The sequence below is a fragment of the Myxine glutinosa genome, chromosome 14 (genome assembly GCF_964187855.1).
Source record: "Myxine glutinosa chromosome 14, kmMyxGlut1.1, whole genome shotgun sequence".
Lineage (NCBI taxonomy): Eukaryota > Metazoa > Chordata > Myxini > Myxiniformes > Myxinidae > Myxine > Myxine glutinosa.
This window is the reverse complement of record NC_136274.1, coordinates 20736583-20758579: the sequence shown is the minus strand read 5'-3', so window position 1 is coordinate 20758579 and position 21997 is coordinate 20736583. Positions and strand designations below refer to the sequence as shown.

The following is a 21997-nucleotide window of genomic DNA, read 5'->3' as shown; positions in this document are numbered from 1 at the left end:
GACCCCAAACATACCAGTAAATCTACCAAGGAATGGCTGAAAAGAAAGAAATGGAGGGTTCTGGAATGGCCAAGTCAAAGCCCGGATCTAAATCCCATCGAGATGTGGGTGGATTTGAAACGAGCTGTGCATGCAAGTCTTGGAGAATTATTAACAATTTCTGGTGTTATGTTACTAAAACTTCAAGAGACTCGGTTTAGCAAAATCAATGTTTTATTCACTTTTCAGAATTTGTTGTATACTTGAGAATTGTTGTATACTAAGCCGAGATCTTTAATGAGTCTTTGTTCGTCTTTGTTGAAGCTCGTTTGGTAGGTCTTGGTTGAAGCTCGGTCTGTAAGTCTTTTGAAGCTCGTTCAGTTGCTGACCAGTCTTCAGTTGTTCCCCGTCCACTCTCTTCCCTGCTCGCAACTTTCTCCTGGTTTTAAAGCCCCAAAACCCTTTGATGTTACAGAGCATGCAGGGTGTACCTTATCCAAAACCTTATTTGGCTCTCTCTTGGCCAGCTTGTACTTATTTCTGTTCAAGAGGTCAAATGCTCTGACCTGCTGAGGGGGAATTTGCAGCCTGTGTTCCATCTATGGAACACAGGCTAAATTGATAGACACAGATGGCAGTCCCAGTGCATTACACATTCTGTTTCCTTAAATTAACTCTCTCTCTCTGGACCACCTGTTAGCTCTTTAACAGAAGCTAAATAATTCAAGAGGATTCACAGTTTTATCAAACTGCACCACAGAGCATTTTTACACCAGATCACATTCGGTAGTTATATTAACAATATGGTCAATATGAATATTTATTCTCCAACAGTCCCCGGTTTTTTTCTTTTATGTTTGTATTAACCATTAATCTAAACATTACCACATTAAATATTCAAACCACTAATCTGGTAATTCAATTTCCTAAGGCATACACCGTCATTCTGGAAGAATTTTGATCACAATACATTTCCTTGTTCATTTACTCTTTCTATGTTGATAATTCAATTCAACTCATTTGCATAAAGATCACAAAACATTTCACCTTCACCAAAACGCAATAATTTCAGTTCATCATTAAAATAATAAAGCATCTGCAACATTTGGCAAAATATTTGCCTTTAATCAAATATTGACTTTCTTTGTTTGAAAAAAGGGGCGGATCACTTGTGTTTGGAATTTCAGCATAAAACATTTTTCTCCTGTTGTCTTCATCACACCTTCACTATTTGCATAGGATTTTCCGCTGTTGTGATAGCTGGGCAGAGTTAAAGACTGACCCTGCTCTCCATGCAGCATCCTTGCCACTCTTGCTGTGAGCCATAGTAGATTTGACCAAGGCCTCCATCCAGTTGTAGTCGACTTGCCTCCTCACTAATCGTGAGCATGGAGCAAGTATTGATGTGATGTTGATTTGTCAACAAGATGTGGAGCAGGGATGCCGGATGCATCCGCAATGATGATGTTGGGACCATGGTACTCAGTTGCCCATGGTCCATACCAGGAGCCCACAGCAGAATCGTGCACAGCTGTTGTGAAGGAAAAGGCAGTCGTTCGCTTGCAGCTCCATGCTGGCTCCCCGGAAGTTGGTGAAGTAATGACACACGTCACCGTATCCCGTAAACGTTGCAGGTAAAATATCGTCGTCCTGCAATTGCTGATGTGATGAATGTTCGAGGTATTTGAACACAAGTAAGTGATCGTTCTTTTCCATATGTTGCAGTGTGACCCAGACAAATGGTCACATAATTTTCCCTTGGTGAAGGTAAACATCCATCTTCCAAAGGAGCATTTCTTCATCATTCTTTGAGAAAGAGGGTGTATGCCAAGATTAACTTCATTTTCACAAATTTTCCTTTTTCAAACTTCTTCCCAGATGTCGTTATCACTCCATTTGGGATGTGGTCTTGTCTTTCCTTTACTTAGCCACATTTATATCTGCTCTCCACACAGATTGAATCAGATGGGGTACATTGTAACATGAAATCACTATATTTTATAACAACTTCACACGAATAATATTCAAATCAGACATGTGTTTTACACTACTAAAACTAAGAATAGCATCCACAATTGCTTTCAGGTTCATATAATTCAAAAATTAAACACATGCAGGTGTTGTAACTCAACTCAAAGAAAATAAATGTATTAATAATGATTATATATGATTTAAATCACAAACAGGAATATCTAATTCCCAACAATTCTTGCAAACAAGCAAACTATGCCTAATGTGTTATTAGCATAGTCCTCCCCGCTTTTTGTTTTTCTTTAACAGTGTTACTTGTGGTGATATGAGTTCATTGATCGTGTAAAACAGACATAGTTCACAACAAGTTGTTATGCCCTTATTTTAACTCGACTGTATTCATTTGCAACATTACTTGATTCAATCGTTGAATCTCAGTATTCATGTCGCCATAGATGTCTTCCTCTTGTGGTTCCACATGCATTTCCTCATTTGTTGCTTTGTTTATTTCCTCTTTTGTGGCTGCTTGCACTATCATAGTGTTGTATGTTATCTTATTCAAACCCACCGTCACTAAGGTTTTCAAGCAAGCCACTACTAAAACTATTGCCAATATAACCACTAATCGAATAAACAAATATTGGAGTATCTCAGCTGCTACTCCTTGTATATGTTCATACCTATAACATAATTATATGTCAATGACATTCAACATTATATACCAAACTAACAAACTTCTTAAAATGTGACTAAAGAAAAATCCCTTAATCTATAACATAAATCTGATTATTTGCCTTATCCTGATGCCCCTATCTCCCGGGGTCCATATTTGTTTCTATTGTTATCAACTTCCTATGATCTGTGAATTCGTTCCAAAATACCACAACCATAGGTTTTAACAAAGCTCTACCATACTATTTCCAAGTTGAACTCAAAATACTAGTAAAACAATCAATTTCAAAGAATTAACTTCAAAGGGTCAGCAAATTCATTCTATAACCAGATCTAATTTTCCCATCCAATAGTTTGCCTTGACACATGTCATGTTATAACATTTTAATAACCCTTCAGAAATGTTTCCCATCGCAACAACTTCCCTTTTACAAATAGCCATGTGTAAATTACGTATTGAACGACAATTTTCTCTCAATGTGTTTGGCCTAAATGGCCGCAAAAGTGGCTGCCAACATGCAGTACCATTTTTATCTACCAAGTAAGTGCTCATCGACATAAGACGTCTACCAAATGTTGTTTGTAAAAACAAATCTGGGATTTCTAATTACATGGATGCACACTCTCAGGACATTGCAGGCTGCTGTTATCAATCCATTACGATAAAATAATTTCTTTACCCACAATCAAATAAGTAACACAAATTGAGGATATTATCCCTATCACATTCATTTATAGATTCATTAGGTTCTAATTCACACTTTTCCCACTGCTATAAGGAAGAACAGTAGCTCTTATAAGTCTTTGTAATATCTCATTAAATTTACCCAGCATTGAAGAATTTATTCACTATCCATTTCCCTTCTGTTTACCAGTAACTTTGTTTAAACTGCATAACTTAATTTGATAAATCCCATGTGTACAGCTACCACTCATTGAAACCCCTACTTTTGTAGAAAATATCCAAATACATGGTTGTATACTCCCTTAAAAGTTGCTCCTCCATTTCTATGCAACTTAGTGAATACTACTGACACCAGTATGCCAATATAGGTGTGGCAGAGTAACAAAATATGTTGCAGGTACACGTAACATCGTGTTCTGAGTGTAAAAAAACATAACAGCGCGTTCACGTCTGCCCCTTGGTTTTAAGATTCACAATGCATTTCGTTTTAAAACTCACAATAGTTCAATTCAACAAAATTTTCTTTACTATCTGCCCATATCGTCTATGCCTAAGACACATCCATACATACAGCACAATTTATATGCTGATAAAGGTCAAGTTTATATATGTAAAAATCCATGAGCAGAGTACTCTGGAAAGTCAGTGTAAGACCGCTTCCAAATTTGGCTAATTCTGTACTCATTTTGTTTATGAAGCTCCTATCCATAAATAGCTGTTATTCTCATATAAATTCTATCAAAAATGGAATCCCAAAATTACTCACAATTTTACTATTAATTAATGGCTGCTCATAACCTAGCACATCAAATCCGTATATTCCATCGCCCTTGACAAAAGAGATAATGTTCATAATCAAATTATATTCCTATTTTATTTTACGAATTTTCTGGATATTCTTGTAAGATTGACACACAAAACAAAACCATTGACACACAAACATACACAAACCCAAGCATTATGTATATTTGTTTGCATTTGAACCATCATTAACAGATCAAGATGGGTGTCAATTGCATTTCAATTTCGTAAAATTTATCCTTTAATTTTAGAAACGCTAATACACAAATAGATAAAAAGTTTTTTTTTTTTTTTTAGAAAACCCCTATAATGTCACATTGAAATTACCCTTTTTGGTCCCACAATAATTTATCACAATTTGACAATACATCTATTTACATGTCAGTCAACCACTGACCTATCAGCATGCAAAAAAATAGGCCAAAATGCCCACCTGCTGATCATGTGATGCTCGTCACTTGGTTCCCAAAAAATTTTGCAAAGCAATGTTCCACACTTTGGTAATTGTTTTGTTGTAAAAAATTGTTTCGCCCAAAATACTCCCTAAAACGCCATTTATAATTGGCAAATATGAGGCTTCCAGAATGAACTCTAATTCTGGATCTTTTAATTCATGTTCCAAAAAAAAATCCAATTTTGGCATTTAATCAATTAATTATTAATTCGCTAATAAGCAAAAGTAAAATTCATTCTTGCTCCGAAAATTTTTGAGACAAGAAGCATGAACAATTATTCATGTTGGTCTTATGATTTAATCTGTTGAGGCCTGTCGTCATTTGGGATCTGCAGCAATGAAAGCCTAATCGTTATCTGAGGTACCTGTAAGCACTGGTACCTTTAATCTTGGTTCTCCCTTGCGAAATCGTGTTTTATTGACGTACGGACATCTTCTTTTCCAATGTCCAATATTTCCACAATTAAAACATCGATGTCTGTCATTGGCTGGTTTGTCCACCTGTTCACTTGTATTTCTAGGCTGTATCTCCAGATCCCTGAGTTGCCACTGCAATCTCTGGTTCTCTCCTGAAACACGAAAAAATTCTCTGTACCGTCCTTTTTGGGGAGACAAATGGGAATCAGATGGGACAACTGTCACTTTTATTCCTATGTTCGAGGGCAGTTGTGCATGTATGTCCTCTAATGTATCCTGCATCGTTTTTATTTTAAGTTCTAGGTCCAATATATGTCCTTGCTGTGCCCTATTCCTGGATTCCATATCCCAATAATGGAATGCAAGCCAGTCTACTGTTAAATTATGTTGCTTCCTGGCTTTCAATTCTTGTCCTAATCTCTCCAATCGACTTCGCTCAAATGTACCATCTCTTGGAAACTCCTTAACATGTCCCTTTGTCCACAAATACCAATTTTCAACCTCACTAATAGCCTCTTCACCATATCGGTCGTACATATAATATGCACAAGTACCTTTTTTTGGAATATCTGGTTGTCCTTGTGTATTCTTACAAGCTGCATTCCCCATTCTGGCTGTATATGAATAACACTCAGTATTTACTCAATGTACCAGATAACTACCAAGACTACACTTTAAATTACACTTGTACCCCCTGTCAATTTCCTAGCTTATGTCCTATAAGCTCGACTTCGTAATCGTCCAGGAAGTGTCTCTCCACCTTTGCAATTGATGACTTCAAGTGACTGCCAGAGAGTCTCCCTGTTCTGTGGCTTTTCCCACACCCCAATCTCACTGATCAGTGTTGCAGATGAGTCTGGATCAGTAAGTCCTGTTAAGGGGGGGTCAAACAAAAATAACCACATAATATAACAAATAACCACTAGACTCACCACCTCGCTCATCGTCCAAGGTTGTCTGCACATTGATGTTTCGCAAATGTCTCAAAGCTTCTTTATTGAGACCGCACTTTTTATTCATCCATCAATTGACTTGATTAAATTAAATTTAAATTAAATCAGATCAGACTAAATCAATCAGATCAGAATCAATCAGATCAATCGGATCAGAATCAGAATCAATTCAATTATGCAATTTCAATCAATTTATCAATATTCATCAATAAAATTCTAATAATAATATATAATAAAATAATATAAATGATAATATCCAAATTGACATTTATCAGTCTGATACCGAATTGAAACCAATGTCTGATACTGAACTATGATATGGGATCAACATTATTCTATACCTAAACCTTTTCCCAATGTTGCCAAAACAGTTCCGTCTACTGACGGGGAAATATGATCGTCGGTCCATGGTCACCGTTTGACCCATATCTGCCGTCAGTTGACAAATCACCGTTCTGCCTCTGGATCATATCTGACATATTTGTTCAATCCTGTGTGGTCATCATATCACAAATTAAAGTTTAACAACCACTGAAGGCAACTCAACCCTTCATTTGTGAGACAATCAACCAAATTGATCAGACAGATATGAACCAGTTCATTGGGCAATGTCGCACATGTCACACGTGTCACATGTCACACGTCATGTGATGTCACATGTCATGTCATGTGTCACCCACCATGTCTCACTTTGAAAGACACTCAAAGTTGACAATTAAAATGGTGTAAGATTCCTGAAATGTGTACCAGTGAATGGAAATTCATAATCATACCATATATAATCATCCATTGCAGAAGACAAACATTTCCTGTATCAACACATCCACGTGGTATAATCAACAACGAAACAGTTATCATTAACAAAATTTGAGAATGAACATCAATAATCAAAATATGACAAACATGAATCTCATCAACAATGAGAGAAAACAATGAGAACTATGAAAAGGGAAACAGGTAAAAGTGAAACAAAAGAGGAGGAAAGGAGGAGGAAAGAGGGGAGGAAAAGGGTGGGGAAGGGAGGAGGAGAAGTGGCAGAATGCCAAGGGAGGAATGAGGCTGGGGGAGGGGTATTAATACTATGCGAAATACGACACTCATTGTATTTTTCTAAAAATAACTGTATGATTGGCTGCACTTATTCTCCCTTACAAGGCTGTGAAAGGTTATATGATGGATACTATTTTCCCTCTCGACCTTCAGTGCAAATCATACACTCATCTATGTATTATTTTAACCATTCCAACTGTGTCGTATCATGGCACTCATCACTTTAACACTATGGGGCCATATTTTTTAGGGAGAGGGAGAAATTTAAAAAATGAGAATGAAAAACATACCCACACACACAAAAACACATAAAGCCACATAATGAGGTGATATGCTAAATCAACATGGGATCCACTGGGATATGGGATCAACAATCCTATACATGCCTCATACAATCAGTAATATAACATGATTTGGAGGGGGTGGATAATGGTAGAATGAAGTTAGGGTTAGGATTGGGTTGGGGTCAACAAATTCATGTACATGTAAATTCATTCATGTATAAACAGATCACAATATATTTCATCATTGGTTTCCCTCCATTTAATTGCCTTGTCAAATGTCATAGTATCTTATATCAATAAATTCCCTTTTTAAAATCTTAAAAGACAGATGAAATATAAAATGATCAAAGGTACATTCGATGGTTCTATTATTTTTTTTAGAGATTCCGGATCACAGTAGCATGGGATTGGCTCTCATTAAATTTCATCTTGATTGAAGGATTTTTAGCTGTGGTCCAAGATGGCCGCCGCCATAAAAAATCCTAAAAATATATATATTTTTCTCTAATCAGGATGTAAATATACAGGTAAAAAGTAAGTTTGGAGAGAAAAAAGGAAGGGGGGAAGGGATACAGAAGGGAAGAAAAAAATGGGGGGTTTGGATAGGGGGGGGACGGAAGGAGGGAGGGGGAAAGGGCAAGGGAAGGTTGGGGGGTGTAGGGCAAGAAAAGGTGAAAGAGGTTACATCTTAAAAAATCGCTTCTGATCCCATATGTAGAAGTGTGGGCTGGGGCCCAGAACACAACACCAAACGGTTGCCATGGGCAACCTGCCTGCACGCATTCCACTGGCAGGATACAATTACTGGCATCAGTGTGTGCAAGTCTTACTTGGAGATGACACGGAAACTTTATTTTTTTTTTAAATTACGTTGCATTACAAACATTACATTAGAAATTAAAAATTACATTCCTGTCCTACATGGGAAAAATGAATTGATGGTGCACTTCATCAAGTCATCCCTGTCAGAACATCATAATTCACAAGATTACAATTTCTTGTGTTCATAAGAGCACATTTGGCCAATCACACACATAAATGTGCATAAAATGCAGACGTGCGTCCAAACCGCTTTGAATTAACTCTTATGAAGGTACAAAAACCCATATTTGTGCCACAATGGAATTTTTTATGACTTAAAATCGAGCCAGTCGATTTTACCATTATTTGGCTTACTGTACAGATGCTGTATAAAATCGCTTTTTTTACTGTAAAATCGCTTTAAAAAATCGCTTTTAATCGCATTAAAAAATCGCTTGAAAAACGCTGTCCAACTCGTGCGAGAGCATATCGACTCGTCCCTCGTGACCACATCAAAAACGAGGCTCACCACAGGAAAAATATTATATAAGTCTCAACCGTAGGAACCCAGCAAATTTGAATCATCATACAAAAGGAATGGGGAGATATGTAACAGACCATTGAACTGAAATAACGCATAAAATCAAATGAATCATTCATGACTGGACGAATGCAGCACCCTTTTTCGCTAACGTCCCGGGATATGTTAGTGGCTCTTTGCACTCGTAGAATGTACCGAAAAAAAATTTCAAATTACAGAGAAAAAAAAAAAAAAAATTTTTTTTTTATTATTATTTAAAAAAATTTTTTTTCGTCATGACTTCTGAAATTAAAAAAATCGTACAATAATTACAGTATATACCATATCAGTGGTCCTTCATGAAAGCACAGCACCTTTTCTAAAGACAAAAGGCTTTAGTGGATCTTTGTGACGGTCCATGGCACCATCCCTGAAAAATGCGTATACATAAATTTTGGAAGAAAAAGAGACAAAAAATTGTCATGATTTCTGAAACCTGTTAAAGGCCTCGTGTTTTTTCCTTCCACACATCAACAAACATACACAAAACTCAAACACTGAACTATTTGCGCAGATTAACATCAGACTACACAGATAACAAACAAAAGCTTACCTTGTTTACCTGGGCAGTTGAGTCCCTACGGGCCACCACTTCTTGGAGAATTATTAACAATTTCTGGTGTTATGTTACTAAAACTTCAAGAGACTCGGTTTAGCAAAATCAATGTTTTATTCACTTTTCAGAATTTGTTGTATACTTGAGAATTGTTGTATACTAAGCCGAGATCTTTAATGAGTCTTTGTTCGTCTTTGTTGAAGCTCGTTTGGTAGGTCTTGGTTGAAGCTCGGTCTGTAAGTCTTTTGAAGCTCGTTCAGTTGCTGACCAGTCTTCAGTTGTTCCCCGTCCACTCTCTTCCCTGCTCGCAACTTTCTCCTGGTTTTAAAGCCCCAAAACCCTTTGATGTTACAGAGCATGCAGGGTGTACCTTATCCAAAACCTTATTTGGCTCTCTCTTGGCCAGCTTGTACTTATTTCTGTTCAAGAGGTCAAATGCTCTGACCTGCTGAGGGGGAATTTGCAGCCTGTGTTCCATCTATGGAACACAGGCTAAATTGATAGACACAGATGGCAGTCCCAGTGCATTACACATTCTGTTTCCTTAAATTAACTCTCTCTCTCTGGACCACCTGTTAGCTCTTTAACAGAAGCTAAATAATTCAAGAGGATTCACAGTTTTATCAAACTGCACCACAGAGCATTTTTACACCAGATCACATTCGGTAGTTATATTAACAATATGGTCAATATGAATATTTATTCTCCAACACAAGAAACCCCTCAAACATCGCACAGCTAAAAGAATTCTGCATGGAGGAGTGGGCAAAAAATTCTCCCAGTCGATGCCAGAGACTGGTAGACAGTTATAAGAAACGCCTACTTGAGGTTGTTTCTGCCAAAGGGGGCAATACCACCTATTAGAGCCAAGGGTGTACTTACTTTTTCCACATGCGAAATTTGCATTTATGTTTATTTAAATTATACAATGGACTACAAAATGTAAATGTTTCATGATATTTGTTATATTATATCACCTTTATCTTTCAATATTGTTGAAATGAAGATCAAATAGCTGTATGTTGAAATATGTTGAAAAAGTCAAAACTTTACATGGGGTGTACTTACTTTTTCACGTGACTGTATGGAAATGCTGTTGAATACAGAGAATGAATGGGATGGCAACATAGAGATTAACCCAGTTTTAGGACTGGCAGAGAAGATAACTGAGAAGGAAGTTGAGGAAGCGATAAAAGCAATGAAGAGTAGAAAAGCGGGAGGGCCGACGGGAGTTATGGGAGATATGTTTAAGGCAGCAGGAAGTTGGGGTGTGAAGAGAATGACAGAGATCTGTAATCTGGTGGTGAAAGAAGGCCGCATTCCAGTGGATTGGGAACTGAGTAACCTCGTCCCTCTATACAAGGGGAAAGGTGACCCTCTGGAGTGTGGCTCGTACCGAGCGATAAAGTTATTGGAACATGGAATGAAGGTATTGGAAAGGGTGTTGGAGAGGAGGATAAGGAAGAAAGTGAAGATTGACGAAATGCAGTTTGGATTTATGCCAGGAAGAGGAACGACAGACACGCTCTTTATTGTGAGGCAGTTGCAGGAGAAGTACATGGAGAAGAGGGAGAAGTTGTTTCTTGGGTTTGTTGATCTGGAGAAAGCATTCGATAGGTTTCCACGCAAAGTATTGACATGGGCATTGAGGAAGTTAGGATTGGAGGAATCGTTGATCAGATTAGTGATGGCAATGTACAAAAGAGCGCGCACAGCTGTAAGGACGAAGGACGGGAACAGTGGTGAGTTTGAGGTGAAGGTGGGAGTGCATCAGGGGTCGGTACTAAGTCCTCCACTATTTGTAGCTGTGATGGAGGTGCTGGCTCAGAACGTAAAGGAGAGTTTACCGTGGGAGTTGTTGTATGCAGATGATCTGGTGTTGATTGTGGAAAGTATGGATGGACTGAAGGAAAAGATGAACAAGTAGAACGAATGTATGGAGACAAAAGGTCTGAAGGTGAATATCGGAAAGACGAAGGTGATGGCAAGTGGTAAAGCATGTGGTGAGGTGGAAAGAACTGGGAAGTGGCCATGTGCTGTGTGCAGGAAGGGTGTCGGAGTGAACTCCATTCAATGTACAATGTGCGCTGAGTGGGTTCATCAAAAATGTAGTGGTCTGAGAGGGTCATTAACCAGTGTGGCAGCTATATTCAAATGTAAGGTGTGCACAGAGGGAGCTGCAGATGGAGGAAATGTTGAGTTTGATCTTGGAGATGGCGTGAAGCTGGAAGGTGTGAAAACATTTTGCTACCTCGGAGACATGCTGAATGGAGAAGGTGGATCAGACTCGGCAACGGTTGCCAGAGTCAGATGTGCATGGAAGAAGTTTCGGGAACTGAGTGGCATGCTGATTAGGAGGGGAGTGTCGTTGAAGCTGAAGGGAAAGGTGTATGCTGCATGTGTGAGAAGTGTTATGATTTATGGGAGCGAGACATAGGTAATGAACGTAGAGCAGCAATGAAGGCTGTAAAGGGTGGAAATGTGAATGGTTCAGTGGATGTGCGGAGTATCATTGAGAGAGAGGAAGACAAATGATGAATTGCGAAAGATGATGGAAATAGAGCCTGTGATTGATGCTGTGAAGAGGAACAGGTTGAGATGGTTTGGTCATATGTTGAGGAAGGATGAAAGTGACTGGTTGAGAAGAGTGATGGAAATGAATGTAGAAGGGAGTAGTGGACGGGGAAGACCAAGAAAGACGGCTAAAGATGGTGGAAGAAGAAATGTGGGCAATGGGGTTAACAAGGAGAGGTGCAGAAAATAGGGCAAAATGTAGAAGATTGTCCTGGGGACCGCAAGGCTAACCCCCACTCTAGCAGGGAAAATGGCCTTAAAATGCATGTTGTTGTTGTTGTTTGCTGGCGCGTTGTCGGTCAAGGTCAAATACATAACATTGTGGAAACCGCATGCACATAAAGTAAAAACTATCGATCTGATGACTTCCGGAGCGCGAGAGGAATCGTTCGTTGTTATTCGGAAGGAATCATCTGCTTTTCCGAGCAAGGAAAGACCGAAAAGACGATCGAAAAAAAAAAAATCGGAATTCTACCAAAAGTGATGCGCGCGAGGGTGATAAGATAATAATTTTTTTATGGGGCCTTAATCGCCGACAGTACCTGGACATAACGACCGGCAAGGGAACCCCAACCAGCCAAACATTCCCAAAGGACGGCGAGACCCTCCCTCGAAGGATCGTACTGGCAGGCCACGCCCCGAGCTTCGTCATTGGGCATCAAGCAGGCCGTGAAGTCCACCCTGAAGGGGATGATTGGTCGTGGAAATGGGATGATGCAATGAGACGTCAGGATTGGTTGAGAGTGACGTCAGCGAGGGAAAAAGGAGGATGCGTCCCACCCTCTCGCTCTCTCTGGTTCTGGCGGTAGCAGAATTTGTCGCTCTCTGGTGCTGGTTTTGTGGTGTGTGGTCGTATTTTTCTTGTGTGAGTTTGAGGAGAACTGTTCGGAGCCCAGAAAACCTTGCAGCGTTGGAGCCAGGGGTGTCGTTTTGACTCGGTGCTTTTTGAGGGAGCTAAGCACCGGGTTGTGCTGGCTGGGCCGGAGCGGGGGAGCGTTGGCTGGCTGCCTGCCACACGGCTCGGTGTGATGGCGCGCTTGACTGGCGCCATTGATTGTTTGGACGCTTCGACGCGCGTTCCCCTCAGCGACCGATCCCACCAAAGTACTCGTCGAGACCAGAGCCGAGTGCCAAATCAATGGGGGGGATTTTCTTTCATCATTCCCCTGTTGTGTAATTGTGTCTGATGGAGGATCCTCAAATTATGAAATATAGTTTTTACCTCACTATCCATTTTATTTCTGTGCTTTATTTTCATTAAATCCTTTATTTTTGCATTTCATTCTTGCATTGTGAATTTTCCTTGTCGTGTGTTTATTTGTTGGTTCAAGGACTAAACCCCGATGCGGCCGTCCGTTCAGGTAGGCTTCGGGTCCTTCCCGCAAAACATAATCCCGCCAAGTTCGGGTATACGCCTCGGAGTAACAACGTTCGGCTATTCGTCTGCGGCCGGTGTTTATCGGCCACGGACTTCACAATACTTTCTGAAGGTACTGTGTGTACATAAGAGCCAGAAACTTACCTGTTTTTATAAGGCCCATAAAAAAGTATTGTCTTATCACCCTATGGAGAAGGAGAAGTGATGAGGGAGGGCGTTTTTTTTGTTTTTTTGTTTTTTTCACACCAAGGATCAACAGTCATTGTGGTAACTGCCCATTCACATAAAGTAAAAACTATCGATCCGATGACTTCCGGAGCGCGAAAGGAATCGTTCGTTGTTATTCGGAAGGAATCGTCCGCTTTTCGAGCAAAAAAAGACCGAAAAGACGATCGAAAAAATAAATCGGAATTCTACCAAAAGTGATGTGCGTGAGGGTGATACGCTAATACTTTTTTTATGGGTCCTAAACTCACAATTTATTTATCAAGGAAGGATAAATTAAATGAGAAGCCAAAAGGGTAATGTGATGCCCTGATGATTCTCAAAGACCTGGAAAATCAGCAAGATTAAAACTCAAATTGTGTTTTTCCCGTAACTTAAAAAAAAAACTGGATGCGTTTACCAACATATGGTGTTTTGTTTTGAAGGCATTTGTCAGGTTAACGAGAACCATTTAGTAATACTTTGGTTGTGTATTTGTTTTATACACTTTTTCTTATATCTTGGTCTGAATTTCTGCTTTCTGTTCCTTTTGTACTTTAAGAATTTTCCTATTCAAGTCCCTTGTATCTATTGCTTTGTTTACATGTCTATAATGTATACTTTAGCCTGGTGTTGGCTTGAGGGTTATGATGTCTGGTTTAAGATCTTAGGGTCTTGAGTTTGAACCCCAGTCGTGGCGTGAGGTAACACTAGGTGGGTTGACTCGGCCTGCCATCTTTCTGAGGTCGGCAAAATGAGTACCAGCTTGCTGGGAACATGAGCCACTGCATCAGCAGCACAGCTGCACTCCCAGAAAAATGATGAAACCAACAGCCAAAGCGTGCATACAAAATAGTAATCTATACTTTGCTAATAAAAAATATTTCAAAATGTCTGTCTCTCTCCCTCTCTCTCTCTCCACCCCTCTCACCCCCCCCCCTTCTCCCTCTCTGTCTCTCTTTCTCTCCTCTCTCTCCCTCTTTCTCCCCTCTTTCTCCCTCTTTCTCCACTCTCTCTCCACACCTATCTCTCCACCGAATGTGTTGGTTTGGCGCATGTGTTAGTTTGGCAAATGTGTTGGTTTGGCGAATGTGTTGGTTTGGCGCATGTGTTAGTTTGCCGCATGTGTTAGTTTGGCGGATGTGTTGGTTTGGTACATGTGTTAGTTTGGCAAATGTGTTGGTTTGGTGCTTGTGTTAGTTTGGCCGATGTGTTGGTTTGGCACATGTGTTAGTTTGGCGATGTTGCAAAAACAATGCTGCAATGTTGCAATGTTGCGATTTCCAATTGCAGTTGCAAAAACCAATTTCCACACTTATGCTGGCGTTGAAAAGCACTTTCCGCACTCGTGCTGGTGTTGAAAACGACTTTTTGGAATTGGGTTGGCGTTGCAAAACCACTTATCGCATATGTGCTCGTGTTGAAAACAACTTTCCACACGAGTGTTAGTGTTGCAAACCACTTCCCGCACTCGTGCTAGTGTTGTAAACTATTATTCGCATTTGTGTTAGTGTTGCAAAAACCAATTTCCACACTTATGCTGGCGTTGAAAACCACTTTTCGCACTCGTGCTTGTGTAGAAAACGACTTTTCGCAATTGGGTTGGTGTTGCAAAACCACTTATCGCACTTGTGCTCGGGTTGAAAACCACTTTCCACACTCGTACTTGCATTGAAAACCACTTATTGCACTTGTGTTAGTGTTGCCAAACCACTTTCTGCACTTGTGCTGGCATTGAATACCACTTTTTGCACTTGTGCTAGTGTTGAAAAACCACTTTCCGCACTGGTGTTGGTGAAGGAAACCACTTTTCGCACTTGTGTTAGTGTTGAAAAACCACTTTTCGCACTTGTGTTAGTGAAGGAAACCACTTTTCGCACTTGTGTTAGTGTTGAAAACCCACTTTTCACACTTGTGTTAGTGTTGAAAATCCACTTTTCCCACTTGTGTTGGTGTAGGAAACCACTTTTCGCACTTGTGTTAGTGTTGAAAAACTACTTTTCGCACTTGTGTTAGTGTTGAAAATCCACTTTTCCCACTTGTGTTGGTGTAGGAAACCACTTTTCGCACTTGTGTTGGTGTTGAAAAACCACTTTTCGCACTTGTGTTAGTGTTGAAAACCCACTTTTCGCACATGTGTTAGTGAAGGAAACCACTTTTCACACTTGTGTTAGTGTTGAAAACCCACTTTTTGCACTGGTGTTGGTGAAGGAAACCACTTTTCGCACTTGTGTTAGTGTTGAAAACCCACTTTTCGCACATGTGTTAGTGAAGGAAACCACTTTTGCACTTGTATTAGTGTGGAAAAACTACTTTTCGCACTTGTGTTAGTGTTGAAAAACCACTTTTCGCACTTGTGTTGGTGCAGGAAACCACTTTTGCACTTGTATTAGTGTGTAAAAACCACTTTTTGCACTTGTGTTAGTGAAGGAAACCACTTTTCGCACTTGTGTTAGTGTTGAAAAACTAGTTTTCGCACTTGTGTTGGTGTTGAAAAACTACTTTTCGCACTTGTATTAGTGTTGAAAACACACTTTTCGCACATGTGTGAGTGAAGGAAACCACTTTTCGCACTTGTGTTAGTGTTGAAAACCCACTTTTCGCACATGTGTTAGTGAAGGAAACCACTTTTCGCACTTGTGTTAGTGTTGAAAAACCACTTTTCGCACTTGTGTTAGTGTTGAAAACCCACTTTTCGCACATGTGTTAGTGAAGGAAACCACTTTTCGCACTTGTGTTAGTGAAGGAAACTACTTTTCGCACTTGTGTTAGTGTTGAAAAACCACTTTTCGCACTTGTGTTGGTGCAGGAAACCACTTTTGCACTTGTATTAGTGTGGAAAAACCACTTTTCGCACTTGTGTTAGTGTTGAAAAAGCACTTTTCGCACTGGTGTTGGTTAAGGAAACCACTTTTCGCACTTGTGTTAGTGTTGAAAAACCACTTTTCGCACTTGTGTTAGTGAAGGAAAACACTTTTCGCACTTGTGTTAGTGTTGAAAACCCACTTTTCGCACTTGTGTTAGTGTTGAAAAATCCACTTTTCCCACTTGTGTTGGTGTAGGAAACCACTTTTCGCACTTGTGTTAGTGTTGAAAAACCACTTTTCGCACTTGTGTTAGTGAAGGAAACCACTTTTCGCACTTGTGTTAGTGTTGAAAACCCACTTTTCGCACTTGTGTTAGTGTTGAAAATCCACTTTTCCCACTTGTGTTGGTGTAGGAAACCACTTTTCGCACTTGTGTTAGTGTTGAAAAACTAGTTTTCGCACTTGTGTTGGTGTTGAAAAACCACTTTTCGCACTTGTGTTAGTGTTGAAAACCCACTTTTCGCACATGTGTTAGTGAAGGAAACCACTTTTGGCACTTGTGTTAGTGTTGAAAACCCACTTTTCGCACTGGTGTTGGTGAAGGAAACCACTTTTGCACTTGTATTAGTGTGGCAAAACCACTTTTGCACTTGTATTAGTGTGTAAAAACCACTTTTCGCACTTGTGTTAGTGAAGGAAACCACTTTTCGCACTTGTGTTAGTGTTGAAAAACTAGTTTTCGCACTTGTGTTGGTGTTGAAAAACCACTTTTCGCAATTGTGTTAGTGTTGAAAACCCACTTTTCGCATATGTGTGAGTGAAGGAAACCACTTTTCGCACTTGTGTTAGTGTTGAAAACCCACTTTTCGCACATGTATTAGTGAAGGAAACCACTTTTCGCACTTGTGTTAGTGTTGAAAAACCACTTTTCGCACTTGTGTTAGTGTTGAAAACCCACTTTTCGCACATGTGTTAGTGAAGGAAACCACTTTTCGCACTTGTGTTAGTGAAGGAAACCACTTTTCGCACTTGTGTTAGTGTTGAAAAACCACTTTTCGCACTTGTGTTGGTGCAGGAAACCAATTTTGCACTTGTATTAATGTGGAAAAACCACTTTTCGCACTTGTGTTAGTGTTGAAAAACCACTTTTCGCACTGGTGTTGGTGAAGGAAACCACTTTTCGCACTTGTGTTAGTGTTGAAAAACCACTTTTCGCACTTGTGTTAGTGAAGGAAACCACTTTTCGCACTTGTGTTAGTGTTGAAAACCCACTTTTCGCACTTGTGTTAGTGTTGAAAATCCACTTTTCCCACTTGTGTTGGTGTAGGAAACCACTTTTCGCACTTGTGTTAGTGTTGAAAAACCACTTTTCGCACTTGTGTTCGTGAAGGAAACCACTTTTCACACTTGTGTTAGTGTTGAAAACCCACTTTTCGCACTTGTGTTAGTGTTGAAAATCCACTTTTCCCACTTGTGTTGGTGTAGGAAACCACTTTTCACACTTGTGTTGGTATTGAAAAACCACTTTTCGCACTTGTGTTAGTGTTGAAAACCCAACTTTCGCACATGTGTGAGTGAAGGAAACCACTTTTCGCACTTGTATTAGTGTTGAAAACCCACTTTTCGCACTGGTGTTGGTGAAGGAATCCACTTTTCGCACTCGTGCTTGTGTAGAAAACGACTTTTCGCAATTGGGTTGGTGTTGCAAAACCACTTATCGCACTTGTGCTCGGGTTGAAAACCACTTTCCACACTCGTACTGGCATTGAAAACCACTTATTGCACTTGTGTTAGTGTTGCCAAACCACTTTCTGCACTTGTGCTGGCATTGAATACCACTTTTTGCACTTGTGCTAGTGTTGAAAAACCACTTTCCGCACTGGTGTTGGTGAAGGAAACCACTTTTCGCACTTGTGTTAGTGTTGAAAAACCACTTTTCGCACTTGTGTTAGTGAAGGAAACCACTTTTCGCACTTGTGTTAGTGTTGAAAACCCACTTTTCACACTTGTGTTAGTGTTGAAAATCCACTTTTCCCACTTGTGTTGGTGTAGGAAACCACTTTTCGCACTTGTGTTAGTGTTGAAAAACTACTTTTCGCACTTGTGTTAGTGTTGAAAATCCACTTTTCCCACTTGTGTTGGTGTAGGAAACCACTTTTCGCACTTGTGTTGGTGTTGAAAAACCACTTTTCGCACTTGTGTTAGTGTTGAAAACCCACTTTTCGCACATGTGTTAGTGAAGGAAACCACTTTTCACACTTGTGTTAGTGTTGAAAACCCACTTTTTGCACTGGTGTTGGTGAAGGAAACCACTTTTCGCACTTGTGTTAGTGTTGAAAACCCACTTTTCGCACATGTGTTAGTGAAGGAAACCACTTTTGCACTTGTATTAGTGTGGAAAAACTACTTTTCGCACTTGTGTTAGTGTTGAAAAACCACTTTTCGCACTTGTGTTGGTGCAGGAAACCACTTTTGCACTTGTATTAGTGTGTAAAAACCACTTTTTGCACTTGTGTTAGTGAAGGAAACCACTTTTCGCACTTGTGTTAGTGTTGAAAAACTAGTTTTCGCACTTGTGTTGGTGTTGAAAAACTACTTTTCGCACTTGTATTAGTGTTGAAAACACACTTTTCGCACATGTGTGAGTGAAGGAAACCACTTTTCGCACTTGTGTTAGTGTTGAAAATCCACTTTTCGCACATGTGTTAGTGAAGGAAACCACTTTTCGCACTTGTGTTAGTGTTGAAAAACCACTTTTCGCACTTGTGTTAGTGTTGAAAACCCACTTTTCGCACATGTGTTAGTGAAGGAAACCACTTTTCGCACTTGTGTTAGTGAAGGAAACTACTTTTCGCACTTGTGTTAGTGTTGAAAAACCACTTTTCGCACTTGTGTTGGTGCAGGAAACCACTTTTGCACTTGTATTAGTGTGGAAAAACCACTTTTCGCACTTGTGTTAGTGTTGAAAAAGCACTTTTCGCACTGGTGTTGGTTAAGGAAACCACTTTTCGCACTTGTGTTAGTGTTGAAAAACCACTTTTCGCACTTGTGTTAGTGAAGGAAACCACTTTTCGCACTTGTGTTAGTGTTGAAAACCCACTTTTCGCACTTGTGTTAGTGTTGAAAAATCCACTTTTCCCACTTGTGTTGGTGTAGGAAACCACTTTTCGCACTTGTGTTAGTGTTGAAAAACCACTTTTCGCACTTGTGTTAGTGAAGGAAACCACTTTTCGCACTTGTGTTAGTGTTGAAAACCCACTTTTCGCACTTGTGTTAGTGTTGAAAATCCACTTTTCCCACTTGTGTTGGTGTAGGAAACCACTTTTCGCACTTGTGTTAGTGTTGAAAAACTAGTTTTCGCACTTGTGTTGGTGTTGAAAAACCACTTTTCGCACTTGTGTTAGTGTTGAAAACCCACTTTTCGCACATGTGTTAGTGAAGGAAACCACTTTTGGCACTTGTGTTAGTGTTGAAAACCCACTTTTCGCACTGGTGTTGGTGAAGGAAACCACTTTTGCACTTGTATTAGTGTGGCAAAACCACTTTTGCACTTGTATTAGTGTGTAAAAACCACTTTTCGCACTTGTGTTAGTGAAGGAAACCACTTTTCGCACTTGTGTTAGTGTTGAAAAACTAGTTTTCGCACTTGTGTTGGTGTTGAAAAACCACTTTTCGCAATTGTGTTAGTGTTGAAAACCCACTTTTCACATATGTGCGAGTGAAGGAAACCACTTTTCGCACTTGTGTTAGTGTTGAAAACCCACTTTTCGCACATGTATTAGTGAAGGAAACCACTTTTCGCACTTGTGTTAGTGTTGAAAAACCACTTTTCGCACTTGTGTTAGTGTTGAAAACCCACTTTTCGCACATGTGTTAGTGAAGGAAACCACTTTTCGCACTTGTGTTAGTGAAGGAAACCACTTTTCGCACTTGTGTTAGTGTTGAAAAACCACTTTTCGCACTTGTGTTGGTGCAGGAAACCAATTTTGCACTTGTATTAATGTGGAAAAACCACTTTTCGCACTTGTGTTAGTGTTGAAAAACCACTTTTCGCACTGGTGTTGGTGAAGGAAACCACTTTTCGCACTTGTGTTAGTGTTGAAAAACCACTTTTCGCACTTGTGTTAGTGAAGGAAACCACTTTTCGCACTTGTGTTAGTGTTGAAAACCCACTTTTCGCACTTGTGTTAGTGTTGAAAATCCACTTTTCCCACTTGTGTTGGTGTAGGAAACCACTTTTCGCACTTGTGTTAGTGTTGAAAAACCACTTTTCGCACTTGTGTTCGTGAAGGAAACCACTTTTCACACTTGTGTTAGTGTTGAAAACCCACTTTTCGCACTTGTGTTAGTGTTGAAAATCCACTTTTCCCACTTGTGTTGGTGTAGGAAACCACTTTTCGCACTTGTGTTGGTATTGAAAAACCACTTTTCGCACTTGTGTTAGTGTTGAAAACCCAACTTTCGCACATGTGTGAGTGAAGGAAACCACTTTTCGCACTTGTATTAGTGTTGAAAACCCACTTTTCGCACTGGTGTTGGTGAAGGAATCCACTTTTCGCACTTGTGTTAGTGTTGAAAACCCACTTTTCGCACATGTGTTAGTGAAGGAAACCACTTTTGCACTTGTATTAGTGTGGAAAAACCACTTTTCGCACTTGTGTTAGTGTTGAAAAACCACTTTTCACACTTGTGTTAGTGTTGAAAAACCACTTTTCGCACTTGTGTTGGTGCAGGAAACCACTTTTGCGCTTGTATTAGTGTGGAAAAAACACTTTTCGCACTTGTGTTAGTGTTGAAAAACCACTTTTCGCACTTGAGTTAGTGTTGAAAAACCACTTTTCGCACTTGTGTTGGTGCAGGAAACCACTTTTGCACTTTTATTAGTGTGGAAAAACCACTTTTTGCACTTGTGTTAGTGTTGAAAAACCACTTTTCGCACTTGTGTTAGTGTTGAAAAACCACTTTTCGCACTTGTGTTAGTGTTGAAAAACCACTTTTTGCACTTGTGTTGGTGCAGGAAACCACTTTTGCACTTGTATTAGTGTGGAAAAAACACTTTTCGCACTTGTGTTAGTGTTGAAAAACCACTTTTCGCACTTGTGTTAGTGTTGAAAAACCACTTTTCGCACTTGTGTTGGTGCAGGAAACCACTTTTGCACTTGTATTAGTGTGGAAAAACCACTTTTCACACTTGTGTTATTGTTGAAAAACCACTTTTCGCACTTGTGTTAGTGTTGAAAAACCACTTTTTGCACTTGTGTTGGTGCAGGAAACCACTTTTGCACTTGTATTAGTGTGGAAAAAACACTTTTTGCAGTTGTGATAGTGTTGAAAAACCACTTTTCGCACTTGTGTTCATGTTGAAAAACCACTTTTCGCACTTGTGTTAGTGTTGAAAAACCACTTTTCACACTTGTGTTGGTGCAGGAAACCACTTTTGCACTTGTATTAGTGTGGAAAAAACACTTTTTGCACTTGTGATAGTGTTGAAAAACCACTTTTCGCACTTGTGTTTGTGTTGAAAAACCACTTTTCGCACTTGTGTTGGTGCAGGACACCACTTTTGCACTTGTATTAGTGTGGAAAAAACACTTTTTGCACTTGTGATAGTGTTGAAAAACCACTTTTCGCACTTGTGTTAGTGTTGAAAAACCACTTTTCGCACTTGTGTTGGTGCAGGAAACCACTTTTGCACTTGTATTAGTGTGGAAAAAACACTTTTCGCACTTGTGTTAGTGTTGAAAAACCACTTTTCGCACTTGTGTTAGTGTTGAAAAACCACTTTTCCCACTTGTGCTAGTGTTGAAAAACCACTTTTCGCACTTGCGTTG

General features: G+C 39.7%; 1 long non-coding RNA gene across 1 annotated transcript; it reads right to left on the bottom strand.

Annotated features, from left to right (window-relative positions):
* Nucleotides 1–1677: 1677 nt before the first annotated feature.
* Nucleotides 1678–9434, bottom strand: LOC144888877 (uncharacterized). Its single transcript, XR_013621441.1, has 3 exons — nucleotides 9210–9434; nucleotides 5740–5850; nucleotides 1678–1919 (listed from the first exon to the last, which is right to left on the bottom strand). It is a non-coding gene; the product is annotated as an uncharacterized LOC144888877 (long non-coding RNA).
* Between the last annotated feature and the right edge of the window lie 12563 nt (nucleotides 9435–21997).